This window comes from Peromyscus maniculatus, chromosome 19, assembly GCF_049852395.1.
Source record: "Peromyscus maniculatus bairdii isolate BWxNUB_F1_BW_parent chromosome 19, HU_Pman_BW_mat_3.1, whole genome shotgun sequence".
In the NCBI taxonomy this organism is placed as follows: Eukaryota; Metazoa; Chordata; class Mammalia; order Rodentia; family Cricetidae; genus Peromyscus; species Peromyscus maniculatus.
This window is the reverse complement of record NC_134870.1, coordinates 71,408,550-71,429,257: the sequence shown is the minus strand read 5'-3', so window position 1 is coordinate 71,429,257 and position 20,708 is coordinate 71,408,550. Positions and strand designations below refer to the sequence as shown.

The 20,708-nt window shown below is 40.2% G+C and overlaps 1 long non-coding RNA gene across 9 annotated transcripts in view; it reads left to right on the top strand.

Moving 5' to 3' along the window:
* The window catches only part of LOC121824091 (uncharacterized), an 82,187-nt gene that overhangs the window by 9,958 nt on the left and 51,521 nt on the right, over window positions 1–20,708 (top strand). For 6 of the 9 annotated variants that reach the window (XR_013046193.1, XR_013046196.1, XR_013046195.1 and 3 more), the window contains 2 exons: window positions 2,241–2,341; window positions 2,990–3,128. This is a non-coding gene — a long non-coding RNA (uncharacterized LOC121824091). Of the gene's footprint in view, window positions 1–2,240; window positions 2,342–2,989; window positions 3,129–19,872; window positions 19,971–20,708 lie in introns of those variants that run through there. The other 3 variants (XR_013046194.1, XR_013046192.1, XR_006065872.2) reach the window with 2 other exon arrangements.

Below are 20,708 nucleotides of genomic sequence, written 5' to 3'. Positions count from 1 at the left end.
AAAGTTGCCTGGGGATCAAAGCGAATAGCAAGCCATAGCAGAAGCTGGGTGTTGGTGGCACATACCTTTAATCCTGATCACATGACAGGCAGATCTCTGTGTGTTCAAGGATACAGCCAGCATGGAGACAGACGCCTTTAATCTCAATACCAACCATAGAGACCTAGAGGTCTGTACAGACAGGCAGTGACAAGGAGGTCATGTGGTTGGGTTTACAACCAATAAGAAGGCAGAACAGAAAGTCAATAAAAAGATAGACACACAGGAAGTAGGTCTCTTTCTGAGGAGAAGGATGGTAGCGGCAGTGAGGGGTAAGAAAGGGTTTTTAGTATCAGCTCTTAGCTACTGCTCTGACCTCTTGAGCTTTTAACTCTGCATTTGGCTCTGTGTTTCTTATTTAATAAGACTGTTACATCTACAGGTGATTTACCTAGTCATGACCTGGAAAATATAGCCAGTCACCAGCAGTTTAAAACCTGTATTTTTTTAACTTGTAAAAAGGTGTGAAGAACAGAAATTCTATATTCTTTCTGATTATAAATAATAAAAATTAATTTTACTCTTTTAAAATTCTTAAAGCAAAAGAATCACAAGCCATCATAGTATTATTTCAAATTATAAAATATATTCCACACAGAGATTTAAATACAAAACAATTACAGATGCCATTAGTATATATTCCACACAGAGATTTAAATACAAAACAATTACAGATGCCGTTAGTGAAAACATTAGTAAGGATGTCTATCATCATGTGGTAGACAATTTTCTTCCGAACTTGAACAAGAGCAAAACTGTATGGGGGGGGTTAATTGCTAAATTTGGCAAGAAAACATTAATAACCAAACAATACCAAATTAGGAATGGTATTTTTAATAGATGACCAGCACTTAAAAGTTATAAGCCACGAAGAAAAAGAACAGAAAATAACCACTCTTTTCATGGGTTTCTTCTCTTTCTGGATGAGAACGAATCACTTAACACATTCCAGCCTTTTCTGTCCATGGGCCAGCAGGCCTAACACCTTCTCCTAGTATATGAGCAACTTTACTCTCACAACGAAAATGTCTGCAGATTGCCCACTGTCCTTGTAGGTCATGCTCACCTCTGCATCTTTAGCACAAGACCCAAGTAGATGTAAGATAAAATGTTCTGGGGCCAGTTTGGAATATCTGAGTATGAACTCATAGATCAGTCTAGGTATAATATAAACCAGAACATAGGTATGATTCAATAAATAAGAAACTTATATTTGACAAATTATCATGGTAACATTAAAAATAAGATTAAAATGATAATGCTTGTAGTTGACAAATACATGGTAAATAAAAGAGCACTTTCTTATCAGTAACAAGAATAAAATCTAGGTGACTTTTCTAGAGGTCAGCATGTGAAAAAGTTTTTGTTCATTGCTGTGGGATGTTCTGTATGTCCTGTGGAAGCCCGTTCTTGGGTTCCTCGTGGCTTTACCCAGCAGGATGATTAGGACCACGGGCCTGAGTGCAGGTGTCTGAGATGGTCTCCACTTGGCTGTGCTGTGGGATGGTCTGTATGTCAAGTTGCTCTGATTGGTCAATAAATAAAACACTGATTGGCCCGTGGCTAGGCAGGAAGTATAGGCGGGACTAACAGAGAGGAGAAAAGAAAGAACAGGAAGGCAGAAGGAGTCACTGCCAGCCGCCACCCTGACAAGCAGCATGAAAAGATGCTGGTAAGCCACGAGCCACGTGGCAGGGTATAGATTTGTGCAAATGGATTAATTTAAGCTATAAGAACAGTTAGCAAGAAGCCTGCCACGGCCATACAGTTTGTAAGCAATATAAGTCTCTGTGTTTACTTGGTTGGGTCTGAGCGGCTGAGGGACTGGCGGGTGACAAAGATTTATCCTGACTGTGGGCAAGGCAGGAAAACTTGAGCTACAGTTCATAGTTTCTCATGCAGTAATTGTAGGAATAGCTATAAAGGAACTAATAATACGAGTAGAAAATTCACTATTAGGATTTACATTATATTATGTATATCCTTTTGGGCAGTTGATTGTCTTATATAATAATGAGAAACAGATGATAATTTTATGGGTTTAACCCCAGGTTATTAGTTCAATAAAATGGGACATACTAATGTAACTCAATGTTCTATTTTTAATATGAGTTTGTAAAATATATAATGACATATAATGCTTTTAGAGGAGTCTTAAAATTGTGGATGATATCATATAATGAACCAAACCTCATTATCAGCAGAAAGAACCACTTTATTGTAATGATGACTGGCTTGTGAACTGCCTGGTTTGATGGTTAAAGTATGTACGGCACAGAAGAGGAAGGCCTTCTAAACTGAAGTGAGTAGTACCAACTGGTACCATCTGTTTTTACTTTTTAAATGAGACTATTTTATATCCTTTAGGACAGCTGGTTCTCTTAGGTAAGTAAAACAATCTCTTTGAATTTTTAATTGGAACAATTGATTTGTTCAGAAAGGAAAAAAAAGAGTCATGTTTAAATAATGAGTTTAGAGTAAGTCCCGTGTGAGAGGAGGTCCCTCATGTGAGAGGAGGTCCCTCATGAGCTAAAAGCCATTTCTTTCTCAGTGAGGTCTCCGTAGGTGTGGCTGAGGACAGTCAGCTCAACACAGTCTGCATTTTTCTATAAGAAGGAAACTTCTAGAACACCCACTGAGGAAGAGAATTCACTTATTCACAGATCTGTCTATTGATCTCTTTGTCCATTTTTTTTCCCAGCCATTGGCACCTTGTTCATGATTTCTCTCCATTGGTCTAGTGATTTGTTTTCATTTTTTTTTTGACCAAGACAGTCTGTGTTCTTTAGGAAGGATTTGAAGAAATATCTTGAGCAATTCTTTGTTAAAATATACAGGTTTTCTGAACACATCTCCCTCTTCTTCTGAAAGCCCCACCCCCAAACACACATTGTAAGGGTCCCTGAGATCTGTGATTGATTTTTTTCTTCTTCTTTTGAACATGTATCAGAGGAAACACCTGGAGATTTGCACAGTTTTAACAATTTATGAGAAAGGATGTCTGACTATAAAGAGGAACGGAGCATTTTAATAAATCTTTTATCATTGTTTTCCACTGTAAACAGCAATAGATGAGACAAAAATAAAAGGTAAATGAAAAGTAATCACAATTTCTTCCTTTAAAATACTTTTGTTTACGTTTTACAGGCATTCGTATTTTTACAAGTGTTTATGTTTGAGTAATATATGGGCATGCATGAATATGTATAGCTAATATTTATTTTTAGAATCTCCATTCTCACTCATATTTGAAGATATGGCTATAAATGGCACTAAATGGAAAACAGGAAAGCACACCAAAAAATGGTTGATGGAAGACATCTGAAAGGAATTAGACACATTTTCAGGAGTACTTCTCTATTCCATCCCTGTGCCCCTGGCTAATATGTTCTTTGTACACTAAATTCCAGCTTTAGAAAAGTTGCCAGACACGCAGGACCAATGCATTGCCTCGTGTCTCCTTCACTGATCAGATGCAGCCGTAGAGAGGCTTGGGCCAAACCACTGTTATGACTGACTTTGTAAGACACTGCATGTCTGTTCGTGTTCTCTCTCTCTCTCTCTCTCTCTCTCTCTCTCTCTCTCTCTCTCTCTCTCTCTCTCTCTCTCTCTGTGAGTGTGAGGGAGAGAGAGAGAGAGAGAGAGAGAGAGAGAGAGAGAGAGAGAGAGAGAGAGAGAGAGAGAGAGAGAGAGAAAGAGAAAGAGAGGTTTACATTCTTTCTGTATGGGTAAATTGCAATAGGATGTGGAGAGAAACTACTTTGAATTTCCCAAGATAAAGAAACAACCTGGATACTGCCCTCCCATCTGGATCCACCCCGTTTCTGTCTCTCCTTAGATAATGAACAGGCTTCTATGGGCTAATAATAAAATAAAAGAAGATAAAACAAAAACTAACACATCTGAATTGGACAAAACAAACAGGTGGAAAAGAGACCAAGAGAAGGAACTATTCATTTGCACACCTGGAATCCCATTAAAAAATGCTAAACTGAAAGCCATAATATATATGCAAAAGACCTGTAGAGTAATACAAGAGAAAAAATATAAATAAAATAAAATAAAAAATAAGGTACAATTTAAAAAAAAAAGAAGAAAAAGAAAATGAAAAAAGATCCCTAACATAACATTAGCAAAGGCGGTGGTGGTGCACGCCTTTAAACCCAGCACTTGGGAGGCAGAGCCAGGCGGATCTCTGTGAGCTCCAGGCCAGCCTGGGCTACAGAGTGAGTTCCAGGAAAAGTGCAAAGCTACACAGAGAAACCTTGTCTCCAAAACCAAACCAAACCAAACCAAACCAAACCAAACCAAACCAAACCAAACCAAACCAACCCCCCAAAAAACAATAAACAAACAAACAAAACCCCAAGGGACCTCAAAAGACACCGTGGAGTTCATTTTTTGTTGGACAAGCAGCCTACTGTTAAGAGTAATTTTTCCCCCAGTGAGGCTCCCTTGGAGGAAATTAAAATTTATGTTCAAGTGGTTCTCAATTGGAGATAGTTTCTGGGTTAGGAATGGGGACATGTGTCCCCTTCTCCTTTCAGCTCTAGGACCCCATCTGGTGCAGGCCTGTGTAGGCCCTGTGCATGCTGCCTCAGTCTGTGAGTTTGTGTGTGCACTGATCATGCTAATTAAGAGGACCTTGTTTCCTTGGTGTCCTCCATCTCCTTTGGTTCTTACACTCTTTCTGCCTCCTCTTCCTCAGGGTTTTCTGAGCCTTGAGTGGAGGGATTTGATGGAGACATACTATTTAGGGCTGAGTGTTCCAAAGTCTCTTACTCTCTGCATTAATATTTGGTTATAGGTCTGTGTATTTGTTCCCATCTGCTGCAGGAGGAAGCTTCCCTGATGATGATGGATGGGCAAGACACTGATCTATGAGTATAGCAGATGTCGTTAGGAGTCATTTTATTTCTCCTTTAAAATATTCAGAACAGCATTTGGTTTTATCCTAGGCCCCTGGGCAATACAGTCTCTGGTTCTTGTTTACCCAAGCAGTGTTGGGTAGGGGTTGCATCTTGTCAATTGTGTCTTCTGTCAAATCAGACATTGGTTGGTGACCCCACAGGCTTTGTACCACTATTGCACTAGCACATTGTCCAGGCAGACAGAATTATAGATAAATGCCAAGTGGCTGGGTTGGCATTTAATGCTTCTCCTTTGGCAGTATGCAGAGTACCTCCTTGTACCGGAGACATTAGCATGTAGGAGTGAATAACCTTCCCTTTCTTACTCTCAGTTCTCCTTTATTTATATCCTGTCTTTGTTTTTCCTATCTCATATTCTCTGTCTACCATGGTTTCCTTGCTGACTATTTCAACTTTGATATATCTGAGGAAGTACATGAAATTTGGAGTAAAACATTTTTTAGCTGCATAACTTGAATTAATTCCTACAAATCTTTCTTCTTGAAATGGTACAATAATTCCAGAATGACATTTGGCTTCAGACATACCTTGGCACTAGCAGCAAGTTATCACTCTATGGGTGTGGTATCAGGTACTAGGGTGTTGGGTGTGGTATCAGGTACCAGGGTGTTGGGTGTGGTAGCAGGTACCAGGGTGTTGGATGTGATAGTAGTACCATGGTGTTGGGTGTGGTAGAGGTACCATGGTGTTGGGTGTGGTATCAGGTACCATGGTGTTGGGTGTGGTAGCAGGTACCAGGATGTTGGGTGTGGTAGCAGGTACCAGGGTATTGGATGTGGTAGCAGGTACCATGGTGTTGGGTGTGGTATCAGGTACCATGGTGTTGGGTGTGGTTGCAGTACCAGGGTGTTGGGTATGGTATCAGGTACCAGGGTGTTGGGTATGGTAGCAGGTACCAGGGTGTTGGATGTGGTAGCAGGTACCAGGGTGTTGGGTGTGGTAGCAGGTACCAGGGTGTTGGGTGTGGTAGCAGGTACCAGGGTGTTGGGTGTGGTAGCAGGTACCAGGGTGTTGGGTGTGGTAGCAGGTACCAGGGTGTTGGGTATGGTAGCAGGTACCAGGGTGTTGGGTATGGTAGCAGGTACCAGGGTGTTGGATGTGATAGTAGTACCATGGTGTTGGGTGTGGTAGCAGGTACCAGGGTGTTGGGTGTGGTAGCAGGTACCATGGTGTTGGGTATGGTAGCAGGTACCATGGTGTTGGGTATGGTAGCAGGTACCAGGGTGTTGGATGTGATAGTAGTACCATGGTGTTGGGTGTGGTAGCAGGTACCAGGGTGTTGGGTGTGGTAGCAGGTACCATGGTGTTGGGTATGGTAGCAGGTACCAGGGTGTTGGGTATGGTAGCAGGTACCAGGGTGGTAGCTGCAGTAGTGAATCCTCTAAGCTGAGAGTTTCCAGTTATTCCTCCTCTCCTTTCTGTCCCATGTTTTCATTTCCCCTTCTCTTTCTTTGTCCCAGGGATCCTGAGGGGCAAGCTGCTGAGCTCTCAGTGAAAATTTTCACCTCTCCTGTGCCCCCACGCCACACCCCTTCCATTCATATTGCTCCTTTTGAAGGTTCTTTGTTGCCAGGCTACCAAAGTCAGAAGTGGGACTGTAGAAGGGCAGGCCTCTGCTTTCACAGCCTCCTCAGGCAGAGGAGAAAGTAGGGGTGCCTCTCATCATGGTGCTAAGACTGACGGCAACAGAGAGCTCCTGGGTGAAATCCCACAGCAAACCACTCAGAAATCGATTCTCACCCAAGGCACTAGATGAGATGGCAACTCCACGGCAGAAACTCCACAGATAGAAAAGGATGGGGGGATTCTACCTTCAGGAAAATAAGAGGCAACAGAATAAACTTACCCATGAGATGTTTGACACTCTGGGTTATGGGTTCCTCAATATAAGTATAGAGTCTAAACTCATCCTTGATGTTAAGGAAGAAATTGCTAGGAAAGATTTGTTTTCTCTTGTAGTGAAGTTACAAGAACACCATTAAGTTTCATGCAAGGATTGTCTTCATAATTGACCAAAGGTGATTGATCTGCCAAGATACAGTAAGAGATCTATGAGTGTTTATTTATGATTTCCCCTAAAGATCAAGGGATGATAAGTGCCTTTTCTTCTTGAGGAATAATTCATGCCATCCAGGATGAAAATGAATCAGAAACCAGTCCAAAAACTTGCTGGTATGTAGGGACAATGCTAGGCAGCAGAATTTGAACCAGTCCCTTAGTACAGGCTAGATTTTCAACTACAATGGGAAGTTATTATTTGATTGCTCATAAGGGACACATGTATTACAGAGTGGCAATTTGGAGAAATGGAGGACAGGTTTATGAAAAGTCAGATTAACTTGACACCTACTCAACTATTCTTAATGCATAAAACTCAAGTGCCCAAACTGCAGCCCCAGGTAACTTATGGTTCCTCCTGGTGCATGAATACCACCCACGGAGACATCACCTCCAGGACAGACACTTCGGCATGACTTCAGAACTGACCCACCACTTCTCCAGGAAAGTCCTAACAAGACTAGCAAAAAGCCACCACCAGATGCGAAGAACGACTTAACCAGAAGTGGTTGCCAGGGAAGATCTCAACAGTGGTGATGCCAATGGGGCCATCGATGGTGTTAGGGAAAACCAGAGCTCTGAAATACATGATGATAGATGATTACCTGGCCAGTTCACAGAAGTGACAATGTCATGGAGGCTTTCCTGAATGGATTTGACCAGTGCTCCAAACTGGTGGTTGATATCCCCTTGGTGGAATCCTATTTAGCAAAGGGTACAGTTTGTGCCATCATTTCAGGGCTGGTGAGCATTCCGAACTATCCACCTACTGGAGAATGGCAACAATTTCTCTCTTCTTACCTTGTCTTCAGCAGTTAGTTAAGACTGGGAATGGTTAGCTAACCTACTCAACAAATAAAGTACCATGTGCAGAAAATGACCCCAGAAATTGGTCAGAATAAGGATCATATGATCAGGATTTTGGAAGGAAAAGAAGGTTGTTTTTGATTCCCACTTCTAAAGTTGAAGAAGGAACTATTGAAGCAAAATTAAGTAGAATCCACCAACTCAGTCTATATATAAATGGACCAGAGATGACATCTGGCCTGAGCTTTATGTAGATAAAGGATCTGTGAGCATCTAAATGACCAGCTTCTCACAGTATATATCTGGTGAAATAAGCCCATCCATCGATGAAATGGATTCTTCTGCCTTCCTAGACAAATTAGTTCAGGAGAAACATTGCTTCTTTCTTTTAGAGCAGAGTCAAATACATTCAGGAAAGCCTCCAAGACATTGTCACTTCTGTTAACTGGCCAGGCGATATGCAAATTACAGCCACAACTATAACTACAGTTAAGAATTTAATTAAGTTGATGAAAGAACTTCCATTTTCTTTATCTTGATTGCTTTCAGAGCACCCTCCTACCAGGAGCACTTTTACAACAGCAGCTTCCAAAAGGCTTGTTACTCCTTTTTGTTGTTTTTTGTTTTGTTTTGTTTTGTTTGCTTTTTGTTTTTTGTATTTGGTTCACTTCTATGATGTTGAAATTGTCTAAAAGAAAGCTTTTGTGGCTTGGAATTAAAACAATTTGAAATTTTCTGAGAAAGGGCAAGGCTTTGTTCCAGGTGAGTCAGTGGCAAACTTGACTGGAAATCGCTGAATACAGAGTCAGAGGAGAAGCTGATTAAAGAAGGAGCCAAAGCCTCGAGTGTGCAGAACACACCATCGCAATGACACAAGTGCACCGGACCTAGCCACCATGGAAGTTCATTTCACTGTGGTGTGCTCATGACATTTAGAGCTTTTTGATACATCAGAAAGGGTTTCTTTCTGCATGTGATTTTTTTTGTAGCGTCATGTTGTCAAAATTTTTTTCTGTCATCACATATTTTAGGAGTGTCTTCAATATTTACATAACCTATGAGCAGCATGCAAATGATGACTCTGTGAGTCTTCAAGCAGAGGTGTCCTGTTGCAAGGGTCCTCTTGGCTGTCATCGTCACAGGCTATTTTAAGTTAAAAATCAGAATGGCAAGGATGGCTACTTAGAAATGTACTTTGTTCAGTAGCAGAGGAGTTGTTTAATAGTTGATGATCCCACTTGTTGTCACAGAAAATTTCTTAACTATAGTTGATGGTCATTACTGTAATAAGCACATTGCTTGCATTGATACCTGTAGCCTATGCTGTGTTTTAATATTCTTGTGTTTGGCCAAGTTCCTAAGTCTAGGTTTTTAAATGCATGACTTTCTTGTACGAAGTTCATCAGTCTCGAGAGGCTGTCGGTGCCTTTCTATAGCACGATGTGCCGACACCACAAGCGACCCTGAAAGGACGTAGCAGGTTGCGTTTATATATTTATGCATATCAAAATAATGAAAAAATGGCTGTGAATTTTGAGGTGGGGGAAGGAGGGAGGTGTGAGAGAGGCTGGAGGGAGGAAAGGGACGAAGGAAGCAACGCAGTTATAATTTATTTAAAACACAATAAAAAAGAAAATGTGAAGAAATCAGGTGTTGTCGTACCTAATGTCGTGTCTAATTCTTCATTAATTTAAAATAGATTAATTAATTTATGTGCTCTGTACTGCATTTAGGGGTGTGTGTGTGTGTGTGTGTGTGTGTGTGTGTGTGTGTGTGTGTGTGAAATGTGGTACATATGTGGAGGTCAGAGGACAACTTAGAGGAATCTTTTTTCTCTTTCCACCTGTGAGTCTTAGGGGGCATGTTCAGGTTGTCAGGCTTGGTAGCAAGGTCCTTCCCTACTGAGCCATTTTGCTGCCTCCATTTCTTGGGTTTATATATACACAGCAATTATTATATAAAAATAAAGATTTTGCTCAGGAAACGAATCAAATTAATAGCATTACACTGGAAAAAATAAGTATTTCAGAGAACAATAATTTGAAAGGATTTTCTTTAAATCATGAGTTTATGTATCTAGATGATTTTAATTGCATGAGTCATTACCACTCACTAATAATCCATTCATTAATATTTTATTCACTACTTCCTGAAAAAGAAAAACCTTTATCCAATTAATTTAATTTATTATATTTAGTTCCTATTTTTATTAATTAGATATGCCAGATTCAAATTGCTCTGATTTCCAAGGGCAACTACAGAAGTTCTTATTTGTTTTGTCTTTTCTTGAGACAGCTGCTTCTGGCAGAGAATCTATACCCACAAGGGAGATCAGGACATCAAATACATTCACACGACTCTAGGCAGCTTCGCGTTTTAATGCTTTCTCTGCAAAGGAGAAGAAGTAGTCATAGCTGAACTGCTTCAATCAGAAGATTAATGAAATGGTTGAAGGAAATTCCATATATCATGTAGCACCCACAAACTAAGCCCTAAATACATTTACAGCTTCTTAGCACAGACTTGTTTTAACACTGTTTAGGAATGGATATTGTCTTAGTCAGGGTTTCCATTGCTGTGAAGAGACACCATGACCATGGCAACTCTTATAAAGGAAAACCTTTAATTGGGACTGGCTTACAGTTTCAGAGGTTTAGTCCATTATTGTCATAGTGGCATGCAGGCAGACAAGGTGTTGAACAAGAGGCTGAGAGTTCTACATCTGGATCCATAGGCGGCAGGAAGAGAATTGCCACACTGGCTTGAGTATGTGAGACCTCAAAGCCCACCTCCCAATGACACACTTCCTCTAACAAGGCCATCCCTACTCCAACAAAGCCACACCTCCTAATACTGCCACTCCCTATGGGCCCATGGGGGGCATTTTTATTCAGTTCACCACAGTTAGACCAAGAGATAAAGAGATGACTGTTGTGGAAAATATAGTTTGTTATAGTCACAGATCCAAAGAGAAGATGAGTACTCATTATGGCTTGAGGGGCCAAACAGAGGATCATCAGGGACAGTCACAAAATGGAGGGACCCGTGAGAAGTGCCTTTATTGTACTTTCCATGTTAAGGAACAAGCAAAGCAGGTTTAATGGTTTAAATGGATTATTTTGAGTAGCTCAAGAAATCTCCAAGGCACTATGAACCAAAGGCTGAGGGGCCTCCAGCTGGATCAGACCCTCTGAATAGGTGAGACAGTTGATTGGCTTGATCAGTTTGGGAGGCAACTAGGCAGTGGGACCAAGTCCTGTGCTCATTGCATGAGTTGGCTGTTTGAAACTTGGGACTTATGCAGGGACACTTGGCTCAGTCTGGGAGGAAGGGACTGGACCTGCCTGGACTGAGTCTACCAGGTTGATTGCAGTCCTCGGGGGAGGATTTGTCCTGGAGAAGGTGGGAATGGGGGGGTAGGCTGGGGGTAAGGGGAGGGGGTGGGAGGGGATGGGAGGGGGGAGAATAGGGGAACCCGTGGCTGATATGTAGAACTGAATGGTATTGTAAAATAAAATAAAATAAAAAGAAAGATGACAAAAAAAAAAAAGAAAAAAGAAATCTCCAAGGCATTGACAAGGTTGCTAGCTTTCTTAGCACTTGTGCCAGGGTTATGTAGGGCAGGTGTAGAGTGGTTTGAATTGTGAAAGCATCATGCTTGTCATGGTTGGAACTCTGGATTGGTGGTTTGTGTTTTTTTTTTTAATTTTTTTATTTTTGGAGACAGGGTTTTTCTGTGTAGCTTTGTGCCTTTCCTGGAACCCACTCTGTAGCCCAGGCTGACCTCGAACTCACAGAGATCCACCTGGCTCTGCCTCCCGAGTGCTGGGATTAAAGGCGTGTGCCAATGCTGCCCTGCTTGGTGGTTTGTATTTGAAAGCATATTCTTGAGAAAAGGGATGAAGAAGGGAGCAGGAGGCCATAGTCAGATGACTCATCAATGTTATCAGGTTATCAAGAACATGGCGCACCCAGAATGTTCATTCACAGTAGACTCTAAAGCAGTGACTCTCAACCTTTCTAACATTGCGACCCTTTAATACAGTTCCTCATGTTGTAGTGATCCCCAACCATAAAATTATTTCATTGCTACTCCACAACTTTAATTTTGTTACTGTTATGAATCATAACATAAATATCTGATATGTAGAATATTTGACGTGTAACCCCCAAAGGGGTTGTGGCCCACAGGGTGAGAACCCCTGCCCTAGAGCATCAAGCTAATAGAAACTAGAAATATAGGTGAAACAAAGCTTCAGTTTTACCATTGTTGAAGCTTTCTGTCATGTGAGTTTTCTTTGGGGACACATAAACATCTATTCACCTCAGATAAAGGAGTGATAACAAGTCAAAGAAATGATTCCATTAAAATCTAGTTTGGGGAGATAATAAGTTTATTGGGGTTACTTAGAAGAGGATGAGTGCCTCTGGGCAGCTGCATTGTAAAAAAGACCTGCCCCAGCATGGGTGACAACATCCCTAGAGGTCTCTGTCCCACTTATAGGAAGATCTATTATAGTGTGGTCTCCCTCAGCAACTGTTTACTGTTTATATAACCTTGGGAGGGTTCTTGAGTGATAAATTTTGTGAGTTTCTTGAGCCTTATATATTTAATTAGCTTTATAAATCTTATGAGCCTTTCTCTTCTAGGAAGAAATGTTTCAACTTGAAAAAAATAGCTACCGCACACTCTGCCTTTTCCACCAGCTCTTACACCCTGCCTTTTCTTATATAATGTTCTCTGAGCACTGGAGGTAGTGATGCACATCTCTGATTTATTTTCCATTGATGAACATTGGGCCACTATGCCATAGCAACAGTAAATTGTACTGAGAATCTTCTTCAGTTATCAGTGTCTCCAGAAAACATGGTCCACTACAAAAAAAGTTTATTGTAGCCCGGGGGCAGTGGTGGTGGTGGTGGTGGTGGTGGAGGTGCACACCTTTAAACCCAGCAACTGGGAGGCAGAGCCAGATGGATCTCTATGAGTTTGAGGCCAGCCTGGCTACAGAGTGAGTTCCAGAAAAGGCACAAAGCTACATAGAGAAATCCTGTCTTGAAAAACCAAAATTAAAAAATAAAAGTTTATTGTAGTTATGAGGCTGAGAGTAGCCAATAGTCTATGGGCATAAATATAAATGCTTGGCAGGTAGGCACACCACATTTGTTTAATAAGGTAATAGCATTGGCCTCTCTATCTGGAACTATCATAGTCTAGCTATGAGCTTTTGAGCTTTCTTACAGCTCCAGTTTATGAGTTCCTTTCTGTGGAGCAACCTTAAATCCAATAGAAAAGCAGTTGGCTGTACCAATAACAGTTGTGCCATTATTATATGAGTAAGCAAATTTGTCTTGCATGTTGGTAGTATGGTACACAGAGTTAATAACTGAGGAGAAATGTTGGCAAGAGTTCATCCACGGTAAACTATATAGCAAATTCAAGCACTGTGAAAGGCCACCTGCAGGGTGGAACTACTAGCTCAGTCCCAGTATGATTTCTCCATACCCAACAATAAAAGCTTGCAGGGTCTTAAGCAATATGGACTTGTCTTATTTTTTTGCACACCAACAACATCAGCCAGGGTTTGTAGGTTGTAGGGTTTCCCTGGTGTTACAGGCTAGCAACTAATAGAGAAGTAGCCAGCTCTATGTTGGGATGTCCAGTTAAGTGTTTTGTTTTCTAGGACTGCTTCTTTTTTTTTCTACAAATGCATGGTGACTTCTGTGATTAAATTTATCAACTCTTGTTGTAATAACCATTTGTTTTGTCTTCAATTAATGCAACACCTGTTAGATGATAAGATAGGCAAAAGTACCATTAGAGTTGGTTGTCTAGAGCCTACTTCTGAAAGTCATACACGTGTTTGTGAAATGAGTACCTTATTGGGTACCCATACATAACACAGACTGTTAAACAAGACCCTGGGTGGCTTTATCTGCTGATAGTTTACTTGGAAATGTTTCAGGAGGCCTATGTAGTATACAGACAGGTGAGATAGTACTAGTATCCTTCACTGTCAGTATAAGCCATGAATAGCCTCCCTACCCATCTCATTCAGAACAGGTCAGCTTATGCACCTTCCCTGTCAGAAGATCCATCTGCCAAGGCCATAATCAGGAAAGTCTAGGCTGTTGAAGGCTTTTCTGATAGTCTTTTCAGGTATAGTATGTTCCTCTCTTGATCATAATACTCCCATGAGTTTTTACAACTGTGCCTGTCCCTTGCACAGGCTTCACATGATTGAGCAACATGCAAAGTATCAGATTATTTCACAGAAATGTCAGCAGCTTTAACTATTTTCCAGGCTGGGATGACTCCCCTGTATCCAGATTATACATGAATTCAGTGAACAACCTCATGAGGGCAGATGGCCCATGTTTTGGTAATGGAATCTGCATCAATGAGCTATGAACTGCCATATAAATTGAAGGGCACTGCTTCCTATTTCCTTCCACATCTGTTGTGCTCATAGTGGCTGATGCAACATTTCCCCATTTTTCTTTTCCATTGAGCTAGCCGTAAAGTCAGATCTCTGAATGCAGCTCAAATGCAAGGGTCTCAGCCTATCTGGAAGTCTCTTGAGGTTTTATTTTTTTGTTCCTGTCTCACATAGCACCCCATTTTAAATGTTATTTAAGAGACGAGCTGCTTGGGAAAGATTGGATTGAATATCCCATAAACCCTCAGAATGTCTGCTACTGTTTTATGTTTATAAGCACAGAATATTATAGGATTTTCTCAATAAACTTGTCAGGTATCATATATGTCTCACTCAACTATTATACTGCCTAGAATTTTACAGCTGACTCTTGCCATTGCACATTACACAGTCTATTTCCTATCCTCGTTCCTTTAGGAACACTTACTTTTTTTTTTTTTGAAACATACTTTTCTAACAGCACAGTCTCATTGATTAGCATGATATCATCTACATAGTGAAACCTTTTCATGAGAATGGGAAGAATAACCAAGCAAGGTTTGTGGGCTACCTTTTATGACAAATAATGGGACTATGAGGATAAACTTGGAGAAGTTCTATGAAAGCCCACTGCAAACTGGCTTTGAGATTTGGCAGCTAAAAACATACTCTAAAAATACTATATTTTGAGGTTGCACAAACTTATTTTAATTTTTTTAAAATTTGTAAAGATTTGTTTTATGTTCCAGTGTGTGGTCTAACTTAGAGAAGCTTGTATGAATTGCTGAGTAGAATGTGCGATTCTTTGTTATTTGGTTAAAATACTCTGTATACATCTGTTTAATCCATTTGATGTATGATGCCATTTAATTTTGATGTTTCTCTATTTTTTGTCCTGAAAACCTGTTTGTTGGAGAAAGTAAGGTGTTGAAATCACCTGTTATTCATGATTGGTGTTAATCTGTGTCTTTAAATCCAGTGGAACATTTTTCAAAAATGAAATTCTATTCTCCAGAGTTGGTGCTTATGTTTAGGATAGTAATGTCTTTTTAGTTAACTGTTTTCTTGATTAGAATGAAGTGTCACTGTTGATCTATTCTGATTAGTTTTAGTTTGAAGTCTATTTTGTCAGATATTAGGGTAGTGTCTCCTGCTTGCTTCCTTGTAAACTTACTTTCGAGAACATCTTCCCATTTTTACCCCATCTAATCAGTGCCTATCTTTAAAACTAAGATGTTTCTTGTAGATGACAGATGGACAGCTTTTGTTTCTTAATCCATTCAGTCAGCTTGTGTCTTTTGATTGGAGAACTGAGGTCATTGATATTCAATGTCATTATTGAAATGTGTGTGTTAATTGTGATCATCAGGGTGATTTTTAATATTGTGGTTTGTGTTCTCAGGACACTTTGCATTCATTCTTTCTACAGTTTCATGGCTATTCTCCTTCCTCTCTTCAGCCAGAAATATTAATTAGTGCCTCTATTTTCTTTAGGTGTGGTTTGTTGGGTATGATTTTTAAACTGGTTAGATCATGACAAATTTCTCTTTCTCCTTCAATTATGGCAGATAGTTTTGTTGGGTATATATTAGTTGGGTATACATTAATCTAGGTTGGCTGTCATGGTCTTTTAGGACTTGGGATAGATACATTGCTGTAGGCTCTTATGACTTTCCAACTTTTCACTGAGAAATCAGATGTTATTCTGACGGATTTTCTCAATATATATGAGGTTTTTTTCCTTGCGGCTTTCACTACACACTTTTTTTCATTCTATATACTTAGTGCTGTGGGAAGTTTCTGGACTTGTCTATTTAGTATTCTGTATCTTTCTTGTATTTGTAAATATTTCTTGTATCTTTTAAGTCTTTCCTTAGTTTTTGGAAATTTCCTTCTATGGATTTGTCTATGCCATTCAATTGAGTTTCTTTCCCCTCATCTATGCTTGTACTTAGAAGGTTTAGTCCTTTCATGGTGTCCAATATTTATGTTCTTTTCCTGAGTTGTTTTAAAATGTCCATGTTCCTGGCTTATTTGGTCTAGATCCTCTGCTTCATCTTTGAGACCAGATGTTCTATTTTCTTCTTGGTTCGTTCTACTTTCCTTTGAGGTTTCTACTTAGGTTATTGGGCTTTCAAGTCTATCTCCATTTTATCTTGACTCCTCTTCAATGTTTCTATCTCTTTACTGGATTATGCTTCCATCTCCTACATTGCCCTTGTCATTTCCATCAACCGCATGTTTAGACTTATTTTGGCATTTACTCTCAATTCTTTCCCTTCAGTTTCCCTGAACCAGTTCTTTTGTGTTCATTGAACTCTTGAATTATTCAATGAAATTTATGATCGTTTTTAAATTCTGTGTCTTGTGGTTCATCTAGGTAATTACCATTGGCAAATATTTTGATAAGACTGGTAAGTTTTGGAGGGACGATACTGGCTCAATCAAAATGCAGAGCTGTGGATCCCAGTCCTACACCTAAAGCTTGGGGATCATTATGAGAGGGCTGGAAAGAATGTAAGAGCCAGGGTATCAGGGAATTTGCTGTGAAATTGTGTCTATTGGCAATGTCAGAAGCTACACCCATAATGTCTCACCAACATGATTGCCTAAACATGAGCCTAACAAGGACAACAACAACAACAACAAACAACAACAACAACAACAGAAATTCGAATGAGGACAAAAAGTCCATGAGGCCCCAACCCTGAACAAAGAGCTACAGGCAGTTAAGGCTTGTCAGGAGTTGGAGAAATAGTCTTCCATAAGTAAGAGCACAACAATTTGTTATCCAATACAAAATGCTCAACATTTAAAACATACAGACAAGTAACATAATATAGACTAAGTGGGTTGTATTTATGTATTTAGGAATATACTTATACATCAACACAAAAGGATCTAACAAAATTAATGAAAAAAGTCATGAATATGAAAGAGAGTGAGGAGAAGTATATGGGAGGACTTTGGGGAGGAAGGGTAAGTGGAAAGTGTTGTAATTATATTGTGATTTCAAAAAACAAAATACATGATTTTAAAAAAGTGGTAGCAAAATCAAATTCAGAAGGAAAAAATCCCATGACTTTTATTAGTTGACTTGTGGCTTGTGCGCGCGCGCACACACACACACACACACACACACACACACGCACATACACACACACACACGTACATACACACACACACACACACACACACACACACACACACACACACACGAACAATGTTGGCACACTGGCATATACAATAAACATTGTCTTATTAGATCTCTGTAATCCATAGCCATTCTCCAGGAGTCATCTGGATTCCTCAAAACCAAACAAAGCTGTTGAGAGGGCTAGAGTTTAGTAAATAATCTCCACCCTTCATAATTTCTTATGATTTCTGTAGACTCTCCATAGCACCCAAGAAATTTATACTGTTTGATAGCCACAGTTCCAAACTGGAGATGTGTAGACAACTTCACAGGTTCTCATTTGCCCAAACGATTGCCTTTAACTGATCTGCATTCCAGATCTAGTCAAGTTGACAACCAAAATTAACCATCACGAGCTACAATCTAGAGGGTGCTGTAATGGAATGGCTTTGAGAAGGAGTTGCCTGGATTATTCTGACTAATCCCAAAGAATGTGTCAAGAGTAATAAGAGAATCAAATATAAATTAGTCAATTAAGCTAGTTTCAATACTAGTCTAGAAGCTTACATAGTATGATAAATTTAATTCAATCTTATACTAATATGAATGACGAACCTTGCATAAAAATTATATACACATGACACATGCTTTTTTATGTTTTTTTTTCATTTATTTTACATACCTACCAGTTTCCTCTCCCTCCTCTCCTCCCATTCCTCTCACCTCCCATACACCCGCCCCCCTATCCACTCCTCCTCCATCTCTGTTCAGAAAGGGCCAGCCCTCCTATGGGCTTGAGCAAAGCATGGCATATCAAGTTGAAGTAGAGCTACGTTCCTTCCCCTGTATCAAGATTGGGTGAAGCATTCCAGCATGCAGAATAGGTTTTCGAAAGTCAGCTCAAGCGCCAGGGACAGGTCCTGATGCCACTGCTAGGAACCCTACAAGCAGACCAAGCTACACAACTGTCACCCCCATGCAGAGGACCTAGGTTGGTCCCTTTCAGGCTCCATAACATAGTTCAGAGTGTGTGAGTTCCCAGGAGCTCAGGTCAGGTGTCTCTGTGGGTTCCCCTGTCATGAACTTGGCCCCCTGGCTTGTACAATCCCTCCTCTCTCTCTTCAATAGGACTCCTGGAGCTCTGCCTAGTGCTTGGCTGTGGATCTCTACATCTGTTTCCATCAATGACTGGGTGAAAACTCTAGGATGAAAATTAGGGTAGTCACTAATCTGATTACAGGAGAGGGCCAGTTCAGGAACCTTCTCCACTATTGCTAGGAATCATCCTTATGGATTCCTGGGAGTTTCCCTGGCACCAGGTTTCTCCCTAACTCCAAAATGAACCCCCCATCAAGATATCTCTTTCATTGCTCTCCCCTTCTGGCTGGTACCCAAACTACCTAACCCAGTCTCTCATGTTGCCCTTCCCCTCCCCCAGTTTACTCAGGAGATCTTATCTATTTCCTCTTCACAGGGAAATGCATAGAGCATTCTTTAAGTAATGAAAAGTATGTGTGCTAGATGGCTGACAGATGACATAAAGGCTGAAGAATATGGAACATGGAGACAGTATGTGCTGTGAAATAATCATGTTGTACACTGTAAAGATTTGTCACTCAAGTTGGTTTAATAAAACACTGATTGGTTGGTAAACAGGCAGGAAGTATAGGTGGGACAGCCAGAGACACAGAATTATGGGAAGGAGGGCAGAGTCACAGGGAGACATCAGCCAGCTGTAGAGAAAGCAAGATGTGTAGAAAATGAGGTAACAAGCCATCAACCATATGGCAAAGCACAGATAAGAATATGGGTTAACTTAAATGTAAGAGCTAGCTAGTAGTAAGCTTTAGCCATTGGCCAAGCTTTTATAGTTAATATTAAGCCTCTGAGTGATTATTCAGGAACTGGCAGGTGGCAGAGAAAAGCCTCCATTTACAAATATGTGTGATCCTTGTATTTCAGGTAGCACCCCTTCAGCCAGGCCATTCATACTCACTTGTTACCACCACCTCACTTCCCTCTCTACTTGATCTCATTCCTTGACAGCATTTGCCAGTGTTCAAGGGCATCACACACACTGTTGGCTTGTTTTGCTCATTGTTGTTCCCTCAGATACTCAACATTCTAAGATGAAACTTGTACAAAGAAGTAGCCTTTTCTTTTTTGTTTACTGCTTTTGCCTGAATAACAAGTAGAGTGCCTATAGCTTGATAAGCTTTTAAACACTTACTCGCAATAGCAAGAAGATATACTACATAGTTCCCAAATGATGGGATACCAGGATGCTTCAAGTTTTTCTGTTCAGAATCAAGAGATTCTGCTCAGATAATCAATGTTTTCAGGCTTTATAGACCAGAGATACTTTGGTCTCTGTTAAACCCTTTCAACTTTCTGTCAGTTCTGTCCCTGTAACTCAAACACAGTAGAGGTGGTGTGTCAGCATATCAATGTAAGACACTAACAAAAATATTTACAATTATAGAAAGCAGATGGATTGGGCCTCACATGGAAGGCTGATCACTGCCACAGAGCAAGGTGAGACATTTAGGACCTGATGGCACATCCTTTGGAGTCAAGGTACTGCCTTCATGACCTGACTATTCTACAAACATCTTCAAGCTCTAGATTCTTCTTATGCAAAAATGCGATTAATAATAGACTGTATCGCATTTCAAAATTAAGTGAGATTGAGTGAAACGTACCCAATTAAGTGACTGACATACACCAAATGCTTAATAAGTTACTTTAATGAGAAATTCTTTGTTTTTTTTTTTTTTTTTTCAGAGCTACTAGGTAGCCCACCCCAACACCCACCTCATGTGAAGGGGCTGGACCTGCAGATCCAAAGCTGCAGGCTCTCCAAGACACAAGGCGACAATAGGATATCCAAAGGAGTCCCAGTGAGGGCCCAGTATCGAGGGTATAGCAGAAGCTAGAGGTCTTAAATCCATTCAATGACTCATTGCAATGAACCTACAAGTAAAGATATATGCATTAAAGGGTACGCTATGTGACTCACTGTACCACACTACAACTTCCATGCTGAGATTTTTTTAATTTGTTTATGTTTTGCTTTGAGTTTTTTTTTTTAACTTTTAAATTTTATTTTGATGGGGAGGTTAGAAAGGCAGAGGGTAGAAGTGAGGGGACAGGGAGATGAGTGGGATCGGGATACATGACGTGAAATTCACAAAGAATCAAAAAAAAAAGTAAAAAAAAACAAAGAAAAAATAAAGTTGGTTTTTTTTTGCTTTGTCTTTTGCTTTTGTTTTTGTTTTTGACACAGAGTCTCATTGTATAGCCAAGCTAGCCTACAAT